The 17,852-nt window shown below is 44.6% G+C and overlaps 1 pseudogene; it reads right to left on the bottom strand.

Moving 5' to 3' along the window:
• Positions 1-7,092: 7,092 nt before the first annotated feature.
• On the bottom strand, positions 7,093-7,945 carry LOC101288050 (oligosaccharyltransferase complex subunit OSTC-like; annotated as a pseudogene).
• Between the last annotated feature and the right edge of the window lie 9,907 nt (positions 7,946-17,852).

The following is a 17,852-nucleotide window of genomic DNA, read 5'->3' as shown; positions in this document are numbered from 1 at the left end:
TGTGTGTGTTTAGATTTATTTTTTATTGAGGTGACATTGGTTTATAACATTATATGAGTTTCATGTGTACAGCATTATATTTCTACTTCTGTATGCCCTACAGTGTGCTCACCACCGAAAATTTAGTTTCCATCCGTCACCATATAGTGATTCCCTTTACCCAGTTGGCTCTCCACCCCATGCCCCACCAGAGGATACTCTGGTAGCCACTACTATGATCTGGGATAGATATTTGAAATGGAGGTGACAGTCACTCTGAGAAAATCGGGCGTCCTAGCTGCCGTGCTTGGATGCCTCACGAGTAACATCATTTCTAAACCATAGAGTCCGTGAGGCCAATTTTGGTATCCATTGATGAAACCTGGGTACTATCCACATATTTTCTAAATTCATGTCCACATTTACAAATTTTATTTATTGCTGCAAAGAGCAGCCTTCCCAGAGAGGGGAAAAGAACCCCAGAAATTCTATTCAGTGTCTAAGTACATGAAAGACCCAGTTATCTCCAGTTTGCTCTGCTGCCGCAGCCTGACCTTGGGTACTCTATGAATGAAAGGTTTGTGGGCATCTGCCTGACGCAAGCCAAGTGCCTGGGAAAGCCTCACACTACTGTTTCTGTCTCCCAGCCGGCTGAGAAGGCTTCCCAGGGTCTGCAAGTACCAGTTCTTCAGGCGTGAGCACTGGCAGAGGATTATAATTTAAATCAGCTGGTTCTTACTTTCTTAAGTGTGAAAAAAAGGCCAGTGATCAGGAGTGCGTGCATGTGTGCCTGTGATGGGCTAGCATTTGTGGAGAATCTGCTGTGGGCTGAGAACTGTACCTATGAGATATATAAACTGATGTCTACTTATTGATATCTGTACCTAATAGATATCAATTTATATATCTCTATCTATTGATATGTACATATTTATAGATAAATATAAACCATTTCATTTATGTCAGCTATATAGCTATATATATTTATTTCATATATGTATCTGAATATATATCAGTATATATCAAATATGTATCAATATATCTATATCCATCATTTAATTTTATTTTTATAACTTTGTTTTAGTACGAATAAGGAGAAAAGGAAATGGAAGCTGAAAGTGGGTAAATACATAATATGAACCATATGGGTCAGCCTGTAAATCTCAGCTTATTCGTATTCAGCTCTGACTCCTTTAAAGAGACACTTGGGGCTTCCCTGGTGGCGCAGTGGTTAAGAATCTGCCTGGCAATGAAGGGGACGCGGGTTCGAGCCCTGGTCCGGGAAGATCCCACATGCAGCAGAGCAACTAAACCCATGCTCCACAACTACTGAGCCTGCGCTCTAGAGTTCACGAGCCACAACTACTGAAGCCCGCGTGCCTTAGAGCCCGTGCTCCGCAACAAGAGAAGCCACCGCAATGAGAAGCCCGCGCACCACAACGAAGAGTAGCCCCCGCGCACCGCAACTAGAGAAAGCCCGTTCGCAGCAACGAAGACCCAACGCAGACAAAAATAAAATAAAAATAAAAAAAATAAAGAGATGCCTGTTTCTTTAACCTTGATCATGGCCAGGGGGCATGTTTAAACCTCTGATAGGAGAGCATTTTCATGAATGAGGAATATGAGTCTCCCCATCTGCCTGCCTAGGGCTCACATTCCAAGTGGGATGATCAATAGAGCACCTACCTCTTCTTGCATGATTTTACAGCAGGATCTACCTCTTTGAGAAAGGACCACAAGACCGTAGACTGGAGACGCCAACAGGACACAAACAGTATTAGAATAGGCATGTAAAACGCAAAAGCTACTTTTTGTATATAACAACATAAAAATTCTTATTTCCCTAAGTCAGTTGGAAGAAGCATCAAATCAAACAAATGAAGACTGTAAGATGACAGTGGGATGAATTGGGAGATTAGGACTGACATATATACACTACCACGTGTAAAATAGCTAGCTAGTGGGAACCTGCTGTATAGCACAGGGAGCTCAGCTTGGTGCTCTGTGATGACCTAGACGGGTGGGATGGGGGGTGGAGGGAGGTCCGAGAGGGAGGGGGTATATGTATACATATAGCTGATTCGCTTCGTTGTACAGCAGAGACTAACACAACATTGTAAAACAATTATACTCCAATTAAAAAAAAAAGACTGTCAGATGAAAGGCTAGGGGCCTTGGATTGTATTGATTTCTGAAAGAATGGCTGGTTAGCACAAAGGAATGAATAATGAATGAAATTTCAGTGTCCACCCTCAAGAGTCTAGGCTAGCACTGTCCAGTAGGAATATAATGAGAGATGCAAATGTGAGCCACATACGTAATTTTAAATTTGCTAGTAGCCACATATGTCATTTTAAATTTGCTAGTAGCCACATATGTCATTTTAAATTTGCTAGTAGCCACGTCGAAAAAGTAAAAAGAACCAGGTGAAATTAATTTTGACAATGTTATTTAACCTAATATATCTAAAATATTATCACTTCAACATATAATAAATTGTTAATAAGATAGTTTACATACCAAGCCTCAGAAATCTGGTATCTTATACTTACAATATATCTCAGTTCTGACTAACCACATTTTAAGTGCCCAGTAGCTGCATGTGGTTGGTGGCTACATACTGGAAATCAGATTCAGACCTTTAAATAAACCTAACCTAGTCGTCATAAGACTGAAAAAAAAAAAGGAAGCCATCTAAATATTTGACAATGCTGCATAAACAATCATATCCATCTATACAATGGAATCTTAGGTATTCATTAAAAATAATGTTATAGAAGAGAATTTATATAAAATGTGTTCAAGAGATAGCGGGAGCTAGAGTCGAAATAACACTTTATTTTTTGCCAGAAAGACATTTTGTTTATTTTAGATGAAGTAAACTGAATAATATACAAACATCAATTCTCTCCAACAGAGTTAATCGACAATTACATTTAGGTCAAAGTCATTAATAAATGTGGATCCTGAAAATTCAACATATGACCTGGGAATATTATCTATGCTACTTTTCACTCTAATTTCACCTAAAACAATAACTATACTTTATTTGTGTCCATGATCATAAATTAATAACACCTCAAAAATTCAAATTCCATCTAGATAGAGCAATAGCAAGTGTTAAATAACTCTTTAAAGACGACATGCTCTAAAGGGGAGCAGAGAAATGGAGCCGAAGTGAAAGAGGGATGTCGGGGCAACACAGGTTTGTTCATTATTCGTTTCTTTGTTTCAGATGGGAGAGATTACAGTATGTTTGCTTACTGATGGAATAGGGGGAACAATTGATAAGAAGTGAATTTCAGAGTGAACCTTTGAGCTGGTGAAAGGAAGTTGGATGGAGTGGAGAATGGAGACAGTGGCGTTAGGACCAGACAGTTCATCCTCTGTACCAGGGAAGGCAAAGCATGTGGGCACACGTGTGGGGCTGGGAGATGGCGGGGGAGAATGTAGAGGTTCTCTTCTTATTGCTTCAACTTGCTTGGTGAAATAGGAAGCAAACGTTGTTGTATCCCGAAGGAGTTACTCCAAGGTGCTACACGTGTTTTCTCTCCATTAAGTGGGAATTACGGGCATTTTAAATGATCTTCTTTTTGCTTTTGTAGTTTTGATTTCTAACAAGTGTGTAATATTATATATCTTTTCTTAGTAGTAGGTGTCATCTCCCAGTGCCCTCCTTTCCTGCTGCTCATAAAGGTGATCCTAACCAGTCCTGCCATTTACCCACTACATGTCCTTGAAGGAGTTACTTGTGTCTTGGGTTCTTCCTTAGTAAAATGGGGGATGTTGATGTCTGTGCTATTTAATCCACTGGGTTGGAAGACTGTTAAATGAGAAAATGTAAGCAAAAATACTTTGAAAAAGAATCAGCAAGGCATGGATATAAAATGTTCTTGCTGTGGTTATTTCTGGTCTTGATGGGGAAGTACGAGGCAGGGGCGGGATCTAAGAATAGGATGGAATCATCAATTCACCTCTCACAAGCTACAAAATAGTTTTAAGAGCAAAAACTACTATTCTGATTCAGACAGTGCTGCATTCTTTTGTTAAGCTTCTGATTAAAAGCTTTATGCTAAACTCTGGAAAACAAAACATGAAACATGTTTCCTTTGCTGTTACATTAGGTTAACTTGATTATTTGACGCTCTAAGCTAAACTGTTTCCTACTGAGACACGTTTTTCTTTTTTTGGCTTCAGATACATTAATTGTGACATTTACCCACATTTTTGCATTTGTATTCAAAACCACCCAGAGAATATATAACCATGATTATTCTTTTGTTATTTCTTTTCAAATTACTGTAATTGCATTGTTAGATATGCTTCAGCACATGGGTCCTGCTGGTTTGTCATCATTAGACACCTTCATAGAGCTCTACTAAATAAAAAAATCACAAGATGAAGATAAAACGACTTATTTAAGGCACTTTGCATGAATTAAGTAATGATAGTGGAGTCACATAACTCTTCCTCAAGTGTAATTCTGAACTGCTTTTGTGTTTCCTGGCATTTGAATATTTCATTGTCAGCCTCAAGGATTATAAGATGAAAAGACAATACAGAGTTTTTGCTGTTGTACAATGTGTAGACTATTAAAGATAAATGCTCGTTAATCTTTGCTTTCAACTTATTTACGTCTCCTCCTTTTTTATTGTTAGCGTAACCCCAGCTTTAAAGACCATTTTGAAAAATGAGAAAAACACAACCATCTCATCATCTGAATGTAACCATTTCGTATTCTCGGTCCATCTTTGTTCTTTCACATATACAGCCGTCCATGGTTGCAATATAAATTGCAAGGTAAATTGTATGTATACAACTTTGAATATGAATTTGTGGAGTTGTATCTAAAAGAGTGTTTCTCAGGTACAGAATAATTGCCCAAGTTATGTCAAAACTTGATTGTGTTAGAAAAATACTGAGATCAGGAGACCTTGTGGGGAGGAAACCTCTCTGGATGGGGGGTCGGGAGCAAGATCTGATGTGGTTGTGGTAGACGTCTTCTCAGATGGTCCTTGATTAAAATTTTGAGCCTTTTTAGCTCCTATTTTGATGAAAATCCTATGATTTACGCTGTCTCAAAGCCATTTCAACAACGAAACGTTTTTCGCAATTGCTGTCGCTCATTTCACACACCACCATGTTTCCAGCCTGTGGTAGGTTGATTGCAAATGTGACCCCAATGTTTTACCCCTCCTTGTATCCTCACCCTTTGCAATGTGACTCTGCAACTACTCCCGTTAAGAAATACAATCTGTTCACCATCCCTGGAATCTGGGCTGTGCTCCTGTTATACTTTGGCCAGCGGGATGCAGCAGAAGCAGTGGTGTGTCAATTCCGAGCTTAGGGCTCAGAGCTTGTCCTCAGAGATTGTGTGCACATCCACAATAGCCTGCACCAGCCTGCCGGAGGATGAGAGACCATGTGGATTAGGGCCAAGTCAGCCCAGCAGAGGCTCAGCCCCCGGCCAACCACCAGCTGACCACAGATGCATGGGTGAGCCCGGTCAGGATGAGCTGAGCAGGCGCAGGTGAGCAGACCTGCTCAGCTGAGAACTCAAACGTGGTTGCTCTTTTAAGCCACTAAGTTGTAGGGTGATTTATTGTACAGAATTATTTTGGTAATACGTAAGTGATACAAAGTTCTATCACATTTTGACACTTGGCAAATTCTATTGGATAATGTTTCCCCTTGAGTTTCTGTTGTCACAGTAAGTTAATATTGGGGTGGGAGGCTATAGAGAGGACACATGCTTGGCTTCCATTGCCATTACCCATCTTCCACGAAAGGCCAAGGATTGGTAGAGACTATAGATTGACTGAGAAGTACTTTGAATCCCCGTTGAATGCTTGAGCTCAGACAATCTACCTTAGGGCTTTCATGCTTCTTTCTTCAACGGGCTGAACGTGAAGTAGGACTGCTGTTATCTTATTTTTTCCCTTTTTTAACGAATCCATCAAGCCTATAATCTCTTCTCAACAGATTTTCAAGTGAGCGGGAAACTGAAAAAGATAAATGAAAGTTGGAGTGGTATTGTTAAAGGAGAAATGGTCTCTGTAACTACAGGTACCATCTAATTAACCTCAGAACCGGGCAAGGACCCTGAGAATAGAAGTGCCCAATTCACAACTAACTCAACCACCTGAAATTTAAGCAATTCATCCTTTTGTAGGGGAGGTGCTGCGGCTGCTGTTGTTATTTATTTTCATTCTAATTTTAAATGATTTAGGGTATAGATGTACCTTCATTCAGATGCAGTATTTGTCAGTACAGTGTGTGTGTGACAGATTCCTCCTATGGAGTTACGTCACCGATGGGCTCAGGTATCTCACAGGTCAAGTGAGTTCCCAGACAGCAGTAACCCCTCAGCAAACAGCCAGTCCTGTCCTCTGTATGGCATTGAGTTCCTGATTTCTTATTAATACGCTCTGATAAGGAGGTCGATTTAATCTATTTGAGGAAAAGGAGAATGAACTAAATCTGTCTTCCTCCATCTTTTAAACATTCATTGTACATGTTCCATGGTAAAAACGGCACATACGATTACTATCATTTTTATTTTTAATTAGAAAAATTATTTCTGCTTGTTTCGCACATCTTATTGTACAGGAAACAGTCTTACATACGTATCTGGAATAATGTACCATTGCACACTTTGTTTAAAGGCAAAGCACCACCGGGAAAGCTAATCAGCTGTCCAGGGCTCTCACCTGATGGGATCTTCCTTCCTGATTTTACATTAATTTCTGAAAGTCAGAAATGTCATCTCCCAGAAAATGTTAAGGGGTTTGTAAAATATAATTACTTTATTCAATATGATAGCTGTAGAAATGGAGTATATTTTCTTTAATAAACGAAACATGAAGAAGAAAATGCCAGGTAACATCACCGGCACGTCAATATAGACCAGCAGAAAAGATTCTGTTGTAAGCCTGTCTCCTTGATACCAAGAAGACATTCTAGTCCAAGCTTTTAATATGCTTCCTGTGTTTTCACTAGATGCTTCTTTTCTGTTGCTTTTCATTCATCCTTTTCCACATTTCAAATCAGAGTGTTGGTATAGCCTTTAAAACTTCATTAACAGGAGCAAATCCAGTATCCATTGATTTATTCTCAAAAGGCACTCTCACCCATCAGATTGCCCGGCAGTTTCATTCTCATGAATACTTAGCCATGAGAAAACTCAACAGAACACAGATGAATCCAGTGAATACAAGAAGGAGTCTGGGGCTTCCCTGGTGGTGCAGTGGTTAAGAACCCACCTGCCAATGCTGGGGACACGGGTTCGAGCCCTGGGCCGGGAAGATCCCACATGCTGCAGAGCAACTGAGCCAGTGCGCCACAACTACTGAGCATGCGCTCTAGAGCCCACGAGCCACAACTACTGAAGCCCGTGTGCCACAACTACTGAAGCCTGTGTGCCTAGAGCCCGTGCTCCGCAACAGGAGAAGCCACCACAATGTGAAGCCCAAGCACCGCAAAGACGAGTAGCCCCCGCTCGCCGCAATTAGAGACAGCCCGCGTGCAGCAATGAAGACTCAACGCAGCCAAAAATCATAAATAAGTAAATAAATTTATATTTTAAAAAAAGTATTAAAAAAAAGAAGTCTATTTAGTTTTGGAGTGTTTGGTGCCTTGGATCAGTCGAGGATTATGAAACCCAAACCTCCCACTGTAGACAGAAAGCTGGATGTGAGTCCTTCATACTATATCGTCCATTTACTCCCTAGGCCAAGAAAGCTGTGGGCCTCTGCTGCCCGTGCTCATCAGTCACAGAGCCAACACTCGAGGTTCGACAGTAACGTCATAAATTGTTCCTCCGGCGTTGAGGAAGTAAGACACCACCACCAGAGCGCACACCATCACGGTCAATGGCAATGTGCACCCAGGGTGGCTTCTTCAGCCTCGGACTGGGTCATTCGAACACTAAGAAGAGGACTCGGTACAAAGCCTCCGTGTTGGTCATGGCAGGGGAGGCATTCCACAATTATTTTTTAAATTATTTAAAAAATTTGTTTTATTCAAGTATAGTTGATTTACAATGTTGTGTTAATTTATGCTGGACAGCAAAGTGATTCAGTTATACATATACATAATCTTTTTCATATTCTTTTCCGTTATGGGTTTTTTTTTTGCGGTACGCGGGCCTCTCACTGTTGTGGCCTCTCCCGTTGCGGAGCACAGGCTCCGGACGCGCAGGCCCAGCGGCCACGGCTCACGGGCCCAGCCGCTCCGCGGCATGTGGGATCTTCCCGGACCGCGGCACGAACCCGCGTCCCCTGAATCGGCAGGCGGACTCTCAAGCACTGCGCCACCAGGGAAGCCCCCTGCAACGATTTTTTGACTTTCAAGCATGTTCCTCTGAAACCGAAATCTGAGTGTCATCCGTCACCGTTGATTTGTGCTAGTGCCTATCAGTACCTTTTCTTCTTTCCACTTTTCTTTCAGAGTACAATAAATTATATTCAAACGGCAGTCATGGAGGAAACTTTCCTTTCCTCCTTCATCAACAACGCTGATCGACGGGCGCGAAAGCCCCTGGCAAGCAGCATCTGCTCTAACTCAAGGATCCCCGCCCGAGCAGAGGATGAAATTACCAGACACAGAGCAGTTTTGCTGCTCAACATTTGTGCAAGTCTGGCACATGCACACATCATTAGCAACTCTATTTGAGAAGCAGGATCAAGGAGGTGAGCAGGAGAGGGGATCTCATTAAAGAGATATTCAAGGAAGAGGAAATTCAGAGCATTTAGGTAAAGCTTCACGGCTAAAATAGATGAACAAATAGCCGGGTAAGTTTGGGAGGTGTTGACAGACAATTTACATAATTTTGCATCTTCCAGAACAGAGTCATGTTAGGCTGCCTATTTTACTTAGCCCCGTGGGCTAGAACGAAGCCTTTATGAGGGCAAAGATTTTGCTGTCCTGTTCATTGCTGTCATCTGGGCTTGTAGCATATAAAATTCAATACTCATGGAATGAGTTAATGTATACTTGCTCAAAGCTTACCTCGACCTGAGCTAGGCAGATGAGGTCTGGCACGCTCAGCAGGAATCAAAGCAATATGCGTGCCAGAAGAATGGTAACTTCTAACTAAAACTGATTGTTAATTAAAGTGTATGGAATCAGTGGTAAAATATTAGTGGAATGCCTCTCGTGCGCCCACCATTATTCTAGGCAACAGAGGAGATACGGTAGAAGCACAACACAAGGAAGATTGTGATTGGCCAGGCATGCTCTAAGTTCATTACTAAAGGCTTGCTATTGGCCAGGCGTGTTCTAATTTCATTATTAGCATTAGCATATTCAATTCTGTCAACACCACCTACAGGGTAGGTTGGTAAAGTACAAGTGTGATCATCTCTCCGTTTGACATACAAGGCAACTAGTACCAGGTCAATTTAGTAACTTGCCCAGAGTTCTAGGCTGGCAAATGTGGAGCTGGGATTCCCCCCACCATGCTCTTTACTGCCATTCTCTATGTTCTCAGCCCATTAGGAACTTACCCTTCATTTGAGGACACAAAAGGAACACATATGAAGCAGAGAACAACTAAATCTTAAACTCTGTGGCCCTGGCAGCAAAAAGGGAGAAGAGTAAGTGTAGACTGGAGTTTTGAGAGAGAACTTCTGGAAGGGGGCTGTACTAGATCTGTCTAGAATTCATCACTGGTTTGTCTGTATATCCATGTCTCCATCCTCCCATCTACTCATCCACTCAATCTTCCCATACACTCACCCAACAAACATTTTTTGAGCTCCAGCTACGTGCCAGGCCCTGAGCACTGCGGTGGTGGATTTTGTGCTGAAGTAGTCATATGTTAGCAGTCTTAGCTTCTCTGCCTGGGAGGGCTAAGATGAAACCACACACACGCACCAACAGAGAGTCTCCTCTAGGCAGGACCGTTTGGTGCTGTCTATCAAAACTGAGAATGTGCAGACCTTTGGTAATGCAATCCCGCCTGCTGGAATTTACCCGTGGTGAAGTGACCTGTGCACAAGGGTATTCTCTGCTGTACTGTTTTCAACAAGAAAGTATTAGAAAGAGTCCCACGTTCATCAAAAGGGGACTGCTTAAATAAAACATGAGAGTACACCCAAAGAGATTACTAAGCAGCCGTAAATAGAAGTGAAGAAGCTAAAATGAAAATATCTTTAAGACATTTAAGTGAAAAATATCAAAGAGCATATGTATAGTGGGCTACCATTTAGGTAAAAGATGGGGAATATAAACATACTTGGTAGGATATCTATAAAATATCTCTGGAAAGATACACCAGACACTGATCACATCTGTGGCTTTCAGTGGAGGGAGCAGGTAGTTGAATGGCAGGAGAGATTTTCACTGGATACCATTTTATATATTTTGAATTTTGAACCTTGTAAATGCATTGCCTATATTCCCCTACAAAACACTCTTTTTCTTTCAAAAGTTCATGCACCCAGACCCAAGTATTAGTGGCATATCTATGAGTGCCAGAGTCTTCATTTTGGTCCCCTGAATCTTTCGAGGCACCGAGAATGGAATCTTAGGTGCCAGGATGGAGTGACATCTGGAACCCACAGCAGCATGACTCGTACCTGAAGTGCTGTGACGTTTGGTTTCTGTCCTTGGCTGGCCCGGAAGTGCCTTGGCTGGCATTTCCTCTTCCTTGGCCGAGGGGCTTCTCCTCAGACCTTGGGTTTGCAATTTGCAAGACGGTGGTCAGGGTGGGCCTCCCTGAGAAAGTGACATTTGTTCAAGGCTTGAAGTCAATGAGGGAATGAGTCCCGAGGGTATTGGAGGAGGGATTCCAGAAGGACGGAATAGCAAGGTCCAAGAATTGGAGGCAGGAGTATGCCGGGCAAGGTGGCAGGTGTGCCTAGAATGGAGTAAACAAGAGGGGGGGAAGAGCTGAAGACAAAGGAGTAAGCGGCAGTCTGTGTGGGGCTGAGGGAGGTGTGGACGGGAGGTCTTCCTCTCCCTTCCTTGAGATTTGACATCCAGACACTGCCTGTCTGTCCATCTCGTGTCCCAGTTCTGCCAACTTGCTGCTGCCTGGTTCCTGAGACCCAGTCCCTGTCCTGCACTCAGATCTGGTTTTGGTTTCACGGCCTCATACCCAGTCCTGGTGGCCAGTCCAGGGACCTGGTCTCTCCCAGGTTGGGAAATGGAGCCCAAATTCCAGTTTGCACTGGAAGTGCAGCCAGTTCAGTCCCCACAGGGACTATGGGCACCGTGAGGACAGACAGGAGCAAGGAATGCAGAGACTCATCTTTCAACCACCGTGCTACGTTGGGCTTCCTCATAATTCTCAAATGGCACACCTTTACCTCGGGTACCCTTGGACTTGGATCCCTCATCCTCAGTCACTCCTTCCCCACCTTGTGTGACTCAATTCCTATTTCACTCAGATGAGTCTCAAATGCCCTGCACCTCCGAGAGGCCTTCCCTGACCTCCTGATGTAAGGCAACACCTCCTGTCCCCGCAATCCCCTTACTTGCCTGAATGTTTTCAATACACATATGGAGGTGTTTGTTGTCTGTCTCTCTCTGCTTGAATACCAGCGTGGGCGCAGTTAGGACTTTATCTAGACCCCCCAAACCTGTGGGGGGTTTGGCTTCCTGGTCCTTGCCTCAGTGAGTGAGTCTGGTTCCTGATTTTGGTCCCTCCCAGTCATCCCTGTCCCACTGGAGAACCAGGCTCTGCCCATGCTGGAATGGGGAGGCCTAGGAATTAGGAGGAGACGTACCATCAGCTAGAATGGTATTAGGGCATCCCAGGAGCACCATGCCCTAACTCTGTTCCCTATCCTGGAGAAGAAACACGCAGAAATGAGGAGACAGCGTCCTCCAACATTTTACAGGAAGAAAATACAGGGTCCTTTTACTTGCTCAGAATTGCATTTCCCTTGATCTTAGCAGAGCTTTAAGAGGAATGTGAAGTGCTCATAATTTTAAGGGTCACGGTTGTCATGACGTGACAATCTACTTTTGTTCTTACTGATTCTTTGTTCTAGAGAAGCAGCTTTGTTGCTAGTAGACTGGGGTTCAAATTCTGGCTCTGGCATTTGCTGACATTGGGCAAATCAAGCCTTTCTGGGCCTGTTTCCTCATCAACAATGGGCTGGGGGGGGCGCGTAGGAATGAGGGGTAATGTCTACCTCCCTCCGTTAGCAGATGGAAAGTGTGGAGTATGGTCTTTGGTATGTAGTAAGTGCTTATTTAATGTTCAGCCCTCTCCTCCTTCCTCAGCCCTCCTCCACATTCCCCACCATGAAAGGTCTTTTCCGTGTACTTAGTGGTCCAATATTGCCTGCAAGCTGTGAGGACTTGAAAATGCAGCACATGATCTTTGAGTTCTTCATCATTTATTATGCCATTGGATGTTCCACATCCTGGTCACAGGTCTAACATCTGTAAGAGCTGATCAGTTAACATTTTGTTGTTGTTGCTGCTGCTGATGGAATCACCCTACATCTTGGTCAGTCTTTTCACACATGTGTAGGTAAGTTAGTCAGGGTATTGGCTCAGCTGCTACAACAAAAATACCTGCAAATGCTGTAGCTTCAATAGGATAGGAGCTTGTGTCTATATTACATAATAATCTAGAAACAAGTGGTAGGTCTAGGTCAGAGGCTCTGGGCTAGGAGGGCATCCAGAGACCTAGGTTCCTTCTGTCTTGTTGCTCTGCAAGTCCCTAGCGTGGTGTTTTTGTCCACACGATCAAAGCTAGAGCAACACCACTCTATCTGCATCCTGGTCAGAGAGAAGGAGGCGGGAGAGGAAGTCCACAGTGAGTCCATTTCTTTTAGGGAAATTGCACTCCAGTTCCTTTGGAAATGTGGTCACATGGCCATGCTTGGCTGCAAGGGTGCTTGGGAAATTTTACTTCTACCTCCATGGCCGTGGGCTCTGCTAAAACTTGATAACTGGGGATCTGTTATCAAAAGGAAGAAGAGGAGAGTGGATTTGGGGAACAGCAGTCTCAACACTCCTGGTCTGAAGGGAACCAGGCAAGAATGTGGCTGGCTAGGCTGGGGCAAGACCATGACCACTGGAAAAAGGCAACTGCTGACAGAGGTGGGTTTTAGGTAAATTTCCCCCCTCCCATTTAAAAAAATGTCGTCCAACAAAACTGAAGGTAAACGATTGCATGCCCATACTGTGTTTGTAAGGGTTTCATACCATTCTGATCAGTCCAGTGGGTTGCTTTAGAACCCATTGGAAGTTTTTTGAAACTCAGAACCAAGGTTTTACCTCAAGTCATGAGGCTTTTGTGACCCTTGATGATCTTTAGGGTCAGTGCAGAAACAGAAAGCTGGTGTGGCCCATGGGCTCCTTGGATGGTACCTGTGGTCACAGGCACAGCATCTCGACTAGGATACCAGGGCTTGTCACTTGTCACTTCACTTTTACTCCAGCATCCATGCTTCAGTCTCCATTTCCATTAACAAGGGCCAGAAGCAGCAGAAGGCCACAGAATTTGGGGGAGAGGATCACTCTTAACAGTTGTTAAGTTCTCCGCCAATGTCAACTGCAGCCGCATTGTGACAGATTTACCTCCAGGATTGCAGACTGAGCTAAAGTAGACAGAGCAGATAGTAAAATTAGCTCACGTTTGTATTATTATTATGGAGTTGAAAGAAGCATTTTACATCAATTCACTCTTCTGGTCCTCTCATTTGGGGTGGATTATTATGTTGTTATTTCTATTCTTTCCAGTTGTCAGATGAAGCAACCGAAATGCAAAGAGATTATGGGTATTATTCAAGGACACCTAGATGGTAGGTGGTAAATACCCATGATGCTAAGTAAGATTGATTTAAAAAATTAAATCAGGACATGTTTGTTAAAAGAATGGGTAAATACGGATAAGTATGGTCATGTCAGAAAACTTTGGACTCTGTCATAATAGTGAAGAGAACTCTCGTGGGCACTCCAGTGAATGTTCCACTTCCTCCTGATTTGTACTAGGGAATGGTACCAGCACTACAGACAAGTGCTCTGTGTCTAACTTGTCACATTTCTTGGCCACTCTCTAGTTGATAAAGCCGTTTCACACATATCAACAGGCCTGTAAACTCACCAAGGATTGGGCCTTAGTGTTATTTCCCTCTGTGGCCACTGTAGGGCCTTGCACGTAGTAGGTAGCTTCTGAATTTCCATGGGAGGAGTGCTCTCATTGGTTCTCAGGACAGCTCAGGAGGGTAAGCAGGACAGATGATGTCCCTGTAGAAAAGGCCCCGAGACTTAGGCTCGGGGTGGCTGAGGGACAGGCTGAGTGTCCCAGAGCTAAGAAGCAGTGCTGGGACAGTGGTTTCCAGGTTTCTGACCCCCATGTTTCTTGCATTGCCCCACACCCAGATCAGCCCTTTAGCTCCCTTCTCTCTGGATCTGAAGCACTCACTTACAGGCACTTCATAGGGCCATCTAAGTATCATTTTTCTCTCAGAAGAAGCCTCAGTCTTTTATTCAAGAAATAAATTCAGAACTTGAGACAATTGGTCTGGTTCTTGATCCCTTTCAGTAAATGTGGAAACGCATCCTTTAGAAAATGCAATTCCTGCTCTTGAAAATACAAGTGGGCTTTCTTCCCCAACATCCTTGCTACAAAGAATTTGGTCACAGTTGTATTTTATCGCTGATTTTTCTGAAAAATGAACAGGACAAGAAAAACTTCCTTCAGAGTCCTCAAGGCCTGACCTTGTCCTTTGTCTCCCAAACCCAAACCTTCTTCTCTTTGCACAGTTGGGCTGAACTAAATTCTATCCTCTGGAGATGACCTCCATTTCTGATTCCCATTGACCCTAAGATTCACTACCCAATTTGCACCTCAGACCTGATCCTCTTGTTCTTCAAGTCCCTCTCTTGACAAATGGCATCATTTATAAGTAAAAATCCCAGGAGACACCTCCCCTTCCTCCTATGGCAGGCAGATTGTATAATGGCCCCCAGTGATCCCACCTCCTGCTGTTCACACTCTGGTGTAATCCCCTCTCTGAGTGTGGGCAGGAGCTGTGATTTGCTCCTAACAGACAGAATATGGCAAAGGTGATGGGGTGTCCCTGCTGTGATTAGGGTACATAAGGCTGTGGCTTCTGTCCTGCCAGAAGTCTTTCTCTCACTGACTTTAATAAAGCCAGCTGTTACGTTGGGGAGGCCCACATGGCAAGGAGCTGAGGGCAGCCTCTAACCAATACCCAGCAAGGAACTGAGGCCCTCAACCCAACTGAATTCTGTCGCTAACCACGCGAGCTTGGAAGTGGATCCTTCTCCAGTCGAGCCTTTAGGTGAGATCCCAGCCCTGACCGACAAGCTGACTGCAGCCTAATGAGATGCCTTGAAGCAGAGGCCCCAACTAGGCCACACCTGGATTCCTGACTGATAGAAAATGCAAGATAATAAGTGTGTGTTGTTTTCAACCCACTACATTGGTGATAATTTGTTACACAGAAGTTGATAAGTAATCCACTTCATGATATCTAATTGGGTACTGAGTTCTACTGACTCTTCCTGTCAGAGTTCTTGAATTTCTATGTTCTTCCATACTTCTGTGGCCTTTGCTTTGTGTCAGTCCTCATCGGCCTTGTTTGGATAAAACCATCGCCTCCTGTGTCAGGCAGGGTACCACAGGAGCCAGAGGCAGTCTTAGAGGGTCTAACTGAAGAGCGACGTGGACAGGTTAGGAGCACCCAGGGACTGGCAACAGCATGATGCCATTATCATCCCAGACTTAAAGGGGCAAGGGGAGCCAGTGGTGGTATCATGTCAGGTGGAAGCTGACATGGAAAAGGGGTTGTCTAGCCAGAGCTGTGGCTTTAGTTAGAGAGAACACAGCAGCTGCCAGATGGTGGGAAGGCAAGGAGAAGACGTAAATAGGTACCCCAGCTTCTCCCTCGTCCTGTCCTCTAGGCTCTCCTGTCTCCCATGGGGCAAATTCATTCAGAAGCCGGATTGGTCTTCTTCTGCCCTTGGACTGGGACTTATGCCATCAGCTTCCCTGGTTCTCAGGCCTCTGACTCAGACTGAATTATACCACCAGCTTTCCTGGGTCTCCAGCTTGCAGATGGCAGATTGCAGGACTTCTCAGCCTCCATCATTATGAAAGCCAGTTCCTCACGATAAATCATTCTCTCTCTATCTGCCTCTCCCCATATTTCATACACACACACACACACACACACATACACACACACACACATACACATATACATACACACACATATATATGCCATCTGGGAGACTTAGCACTTTGACTTGGTATGTATGTTTACTGGTTGTTTCCTCTTGCTCTCAAGAGCAGGGACTTTGGTTTATTTACCTTTTTATCCCCAGGGTCCAGAACAAATAGAAGTCCAGTTGTTCCTGGCATCAGAGCAAGCTCCGTGGTGTAGAAAGCCCTCACTTGGGTGGAGCCACAAAGAGGTGGAGGTGGACAGCAAGCTGAAGCTAGGATGTGGCGACGGTGGGCCAGCTGTGGGTCCACTACACCTGGCCTCCTGGACTGGGAGATGAAGACAGCATGAAATCTTTGTTTCCCATTTAAAAATACCTGCTCCTGGGGGTCAGTCGGCTTCTTTGAGGCAGGCTCGTCGAATATTTTTGGAAGATTACAAAGAGAGTCGGGACTTTTAGTCATTATTTTGTTTGTTTGTTTGTTTGTTTTGCGGTACGCGGGCCTCTCACTGTTGTGGCCTCTCCCGTTGGGGAGCACAGGCTGCGGACGCGTAGGCTCAGCGGCCATGGCTCACGGGCCCAGCCGCTCCACAGCATGTGGGATCTTCCTGGACCGGGGCACGAACCCATGTCCCCTGCATCGGCAGGCGGACTCTCAACCACTGCGCCACCAGGGAAGCCCTTGTCATTAGTTTTAATTACTGTGGATACTCCCGCTTTACAAAGGGTCCTGTTTTGGACAATGAATTAATTGATCGCACTACCCCTAGGAAATGGCTGTGACTGCGTCCACCCCACAGCCATCATAAAGAGCCGAGTTTTCTGTGTCCACCTCTGTCTTGATCGGGGAACGACCGGGACTACGGTATGCTGGGAGCTCCTTTCTTGCCTCTTGGCACAGGACAGCTGGACACACAGAGGGCCGGGGGGGCCCTCATCCCACTCAACAACCTGCAGCCTTCCTCCCTGCCCTCCCTGCCCGCACTGCCCTCCACTTGTCTAGCTTTCAGCGCATCCTCACTTCCCAGGTTCCAGTCCAAACTCCTCTGGGACTAGAGGCTGCCCCAGCTCCCCAATCAGCTGGGACCTTGACCTTTCCATCTCTTCCAGCCCCTTTTCCCTAGAGCTGGACCCAGCTCCCTGATCCTCCTTTGACCTATGCCACATAGGATGCACTCACATTTTTTACCAAGAGGCCCACTCCATGCCCCACACGCTTGGCTCAGACGCTTTGAGTCCCAGCATGACACCGGACTTGAGTTCATCCCGCCGCTTGGCCTTGGGGCCGGGCTGCTGGACCGTCTCTGGAAAACTTTGCCCTCTACTATTTCATAGGCTTTGCTCTTGTTTCCATCTGGAGCAGGTCCTGTAATTCCCAGTGTCCTCTGTGACCAAGACTGCCTGGATTATAACAAGATTTGGCACAGAGTGTGCTGAAATAAATGAGAAAAACCGGAAGGGCTAGGAATGATGAGTTCCGTGAGATTCATTCATTCATAACTTTGCTCAAATATCGCTGAAATATCTAGCAACGCAGTTCCAGACGCACAGTAGGCAGGTAGCGTTTGTGGGATTGTACAGACAGGAGACACATACAGGGCTTCTGACAGCCAGATGGGTGAGGGTGAGGGTTCAGCAACCCTAATTCCTCCTCCACTCAGCTCAGGGTGTGGATTCCCCTCACGAGTCAGGAAGGATGGGGTATGCATTGTATC

Source organism: Orcinus orca, chromosome 4, assembly GCF_937001465.1.
Source record: "Orcinus orca chromosome 4, mOrcOrc1.1, whole genome shotgun sequence".
Classification (NCBI taxonomy): domain Eukaryota; kingdom Metazoa; phylum Chordata; class Mammalia; order Artiodactyla; family Delphinidae; genus Orcinus; species Orcinus orca.
This window is presented reverse-complemented; position numbering and strand designations above follow the sequence as displayed.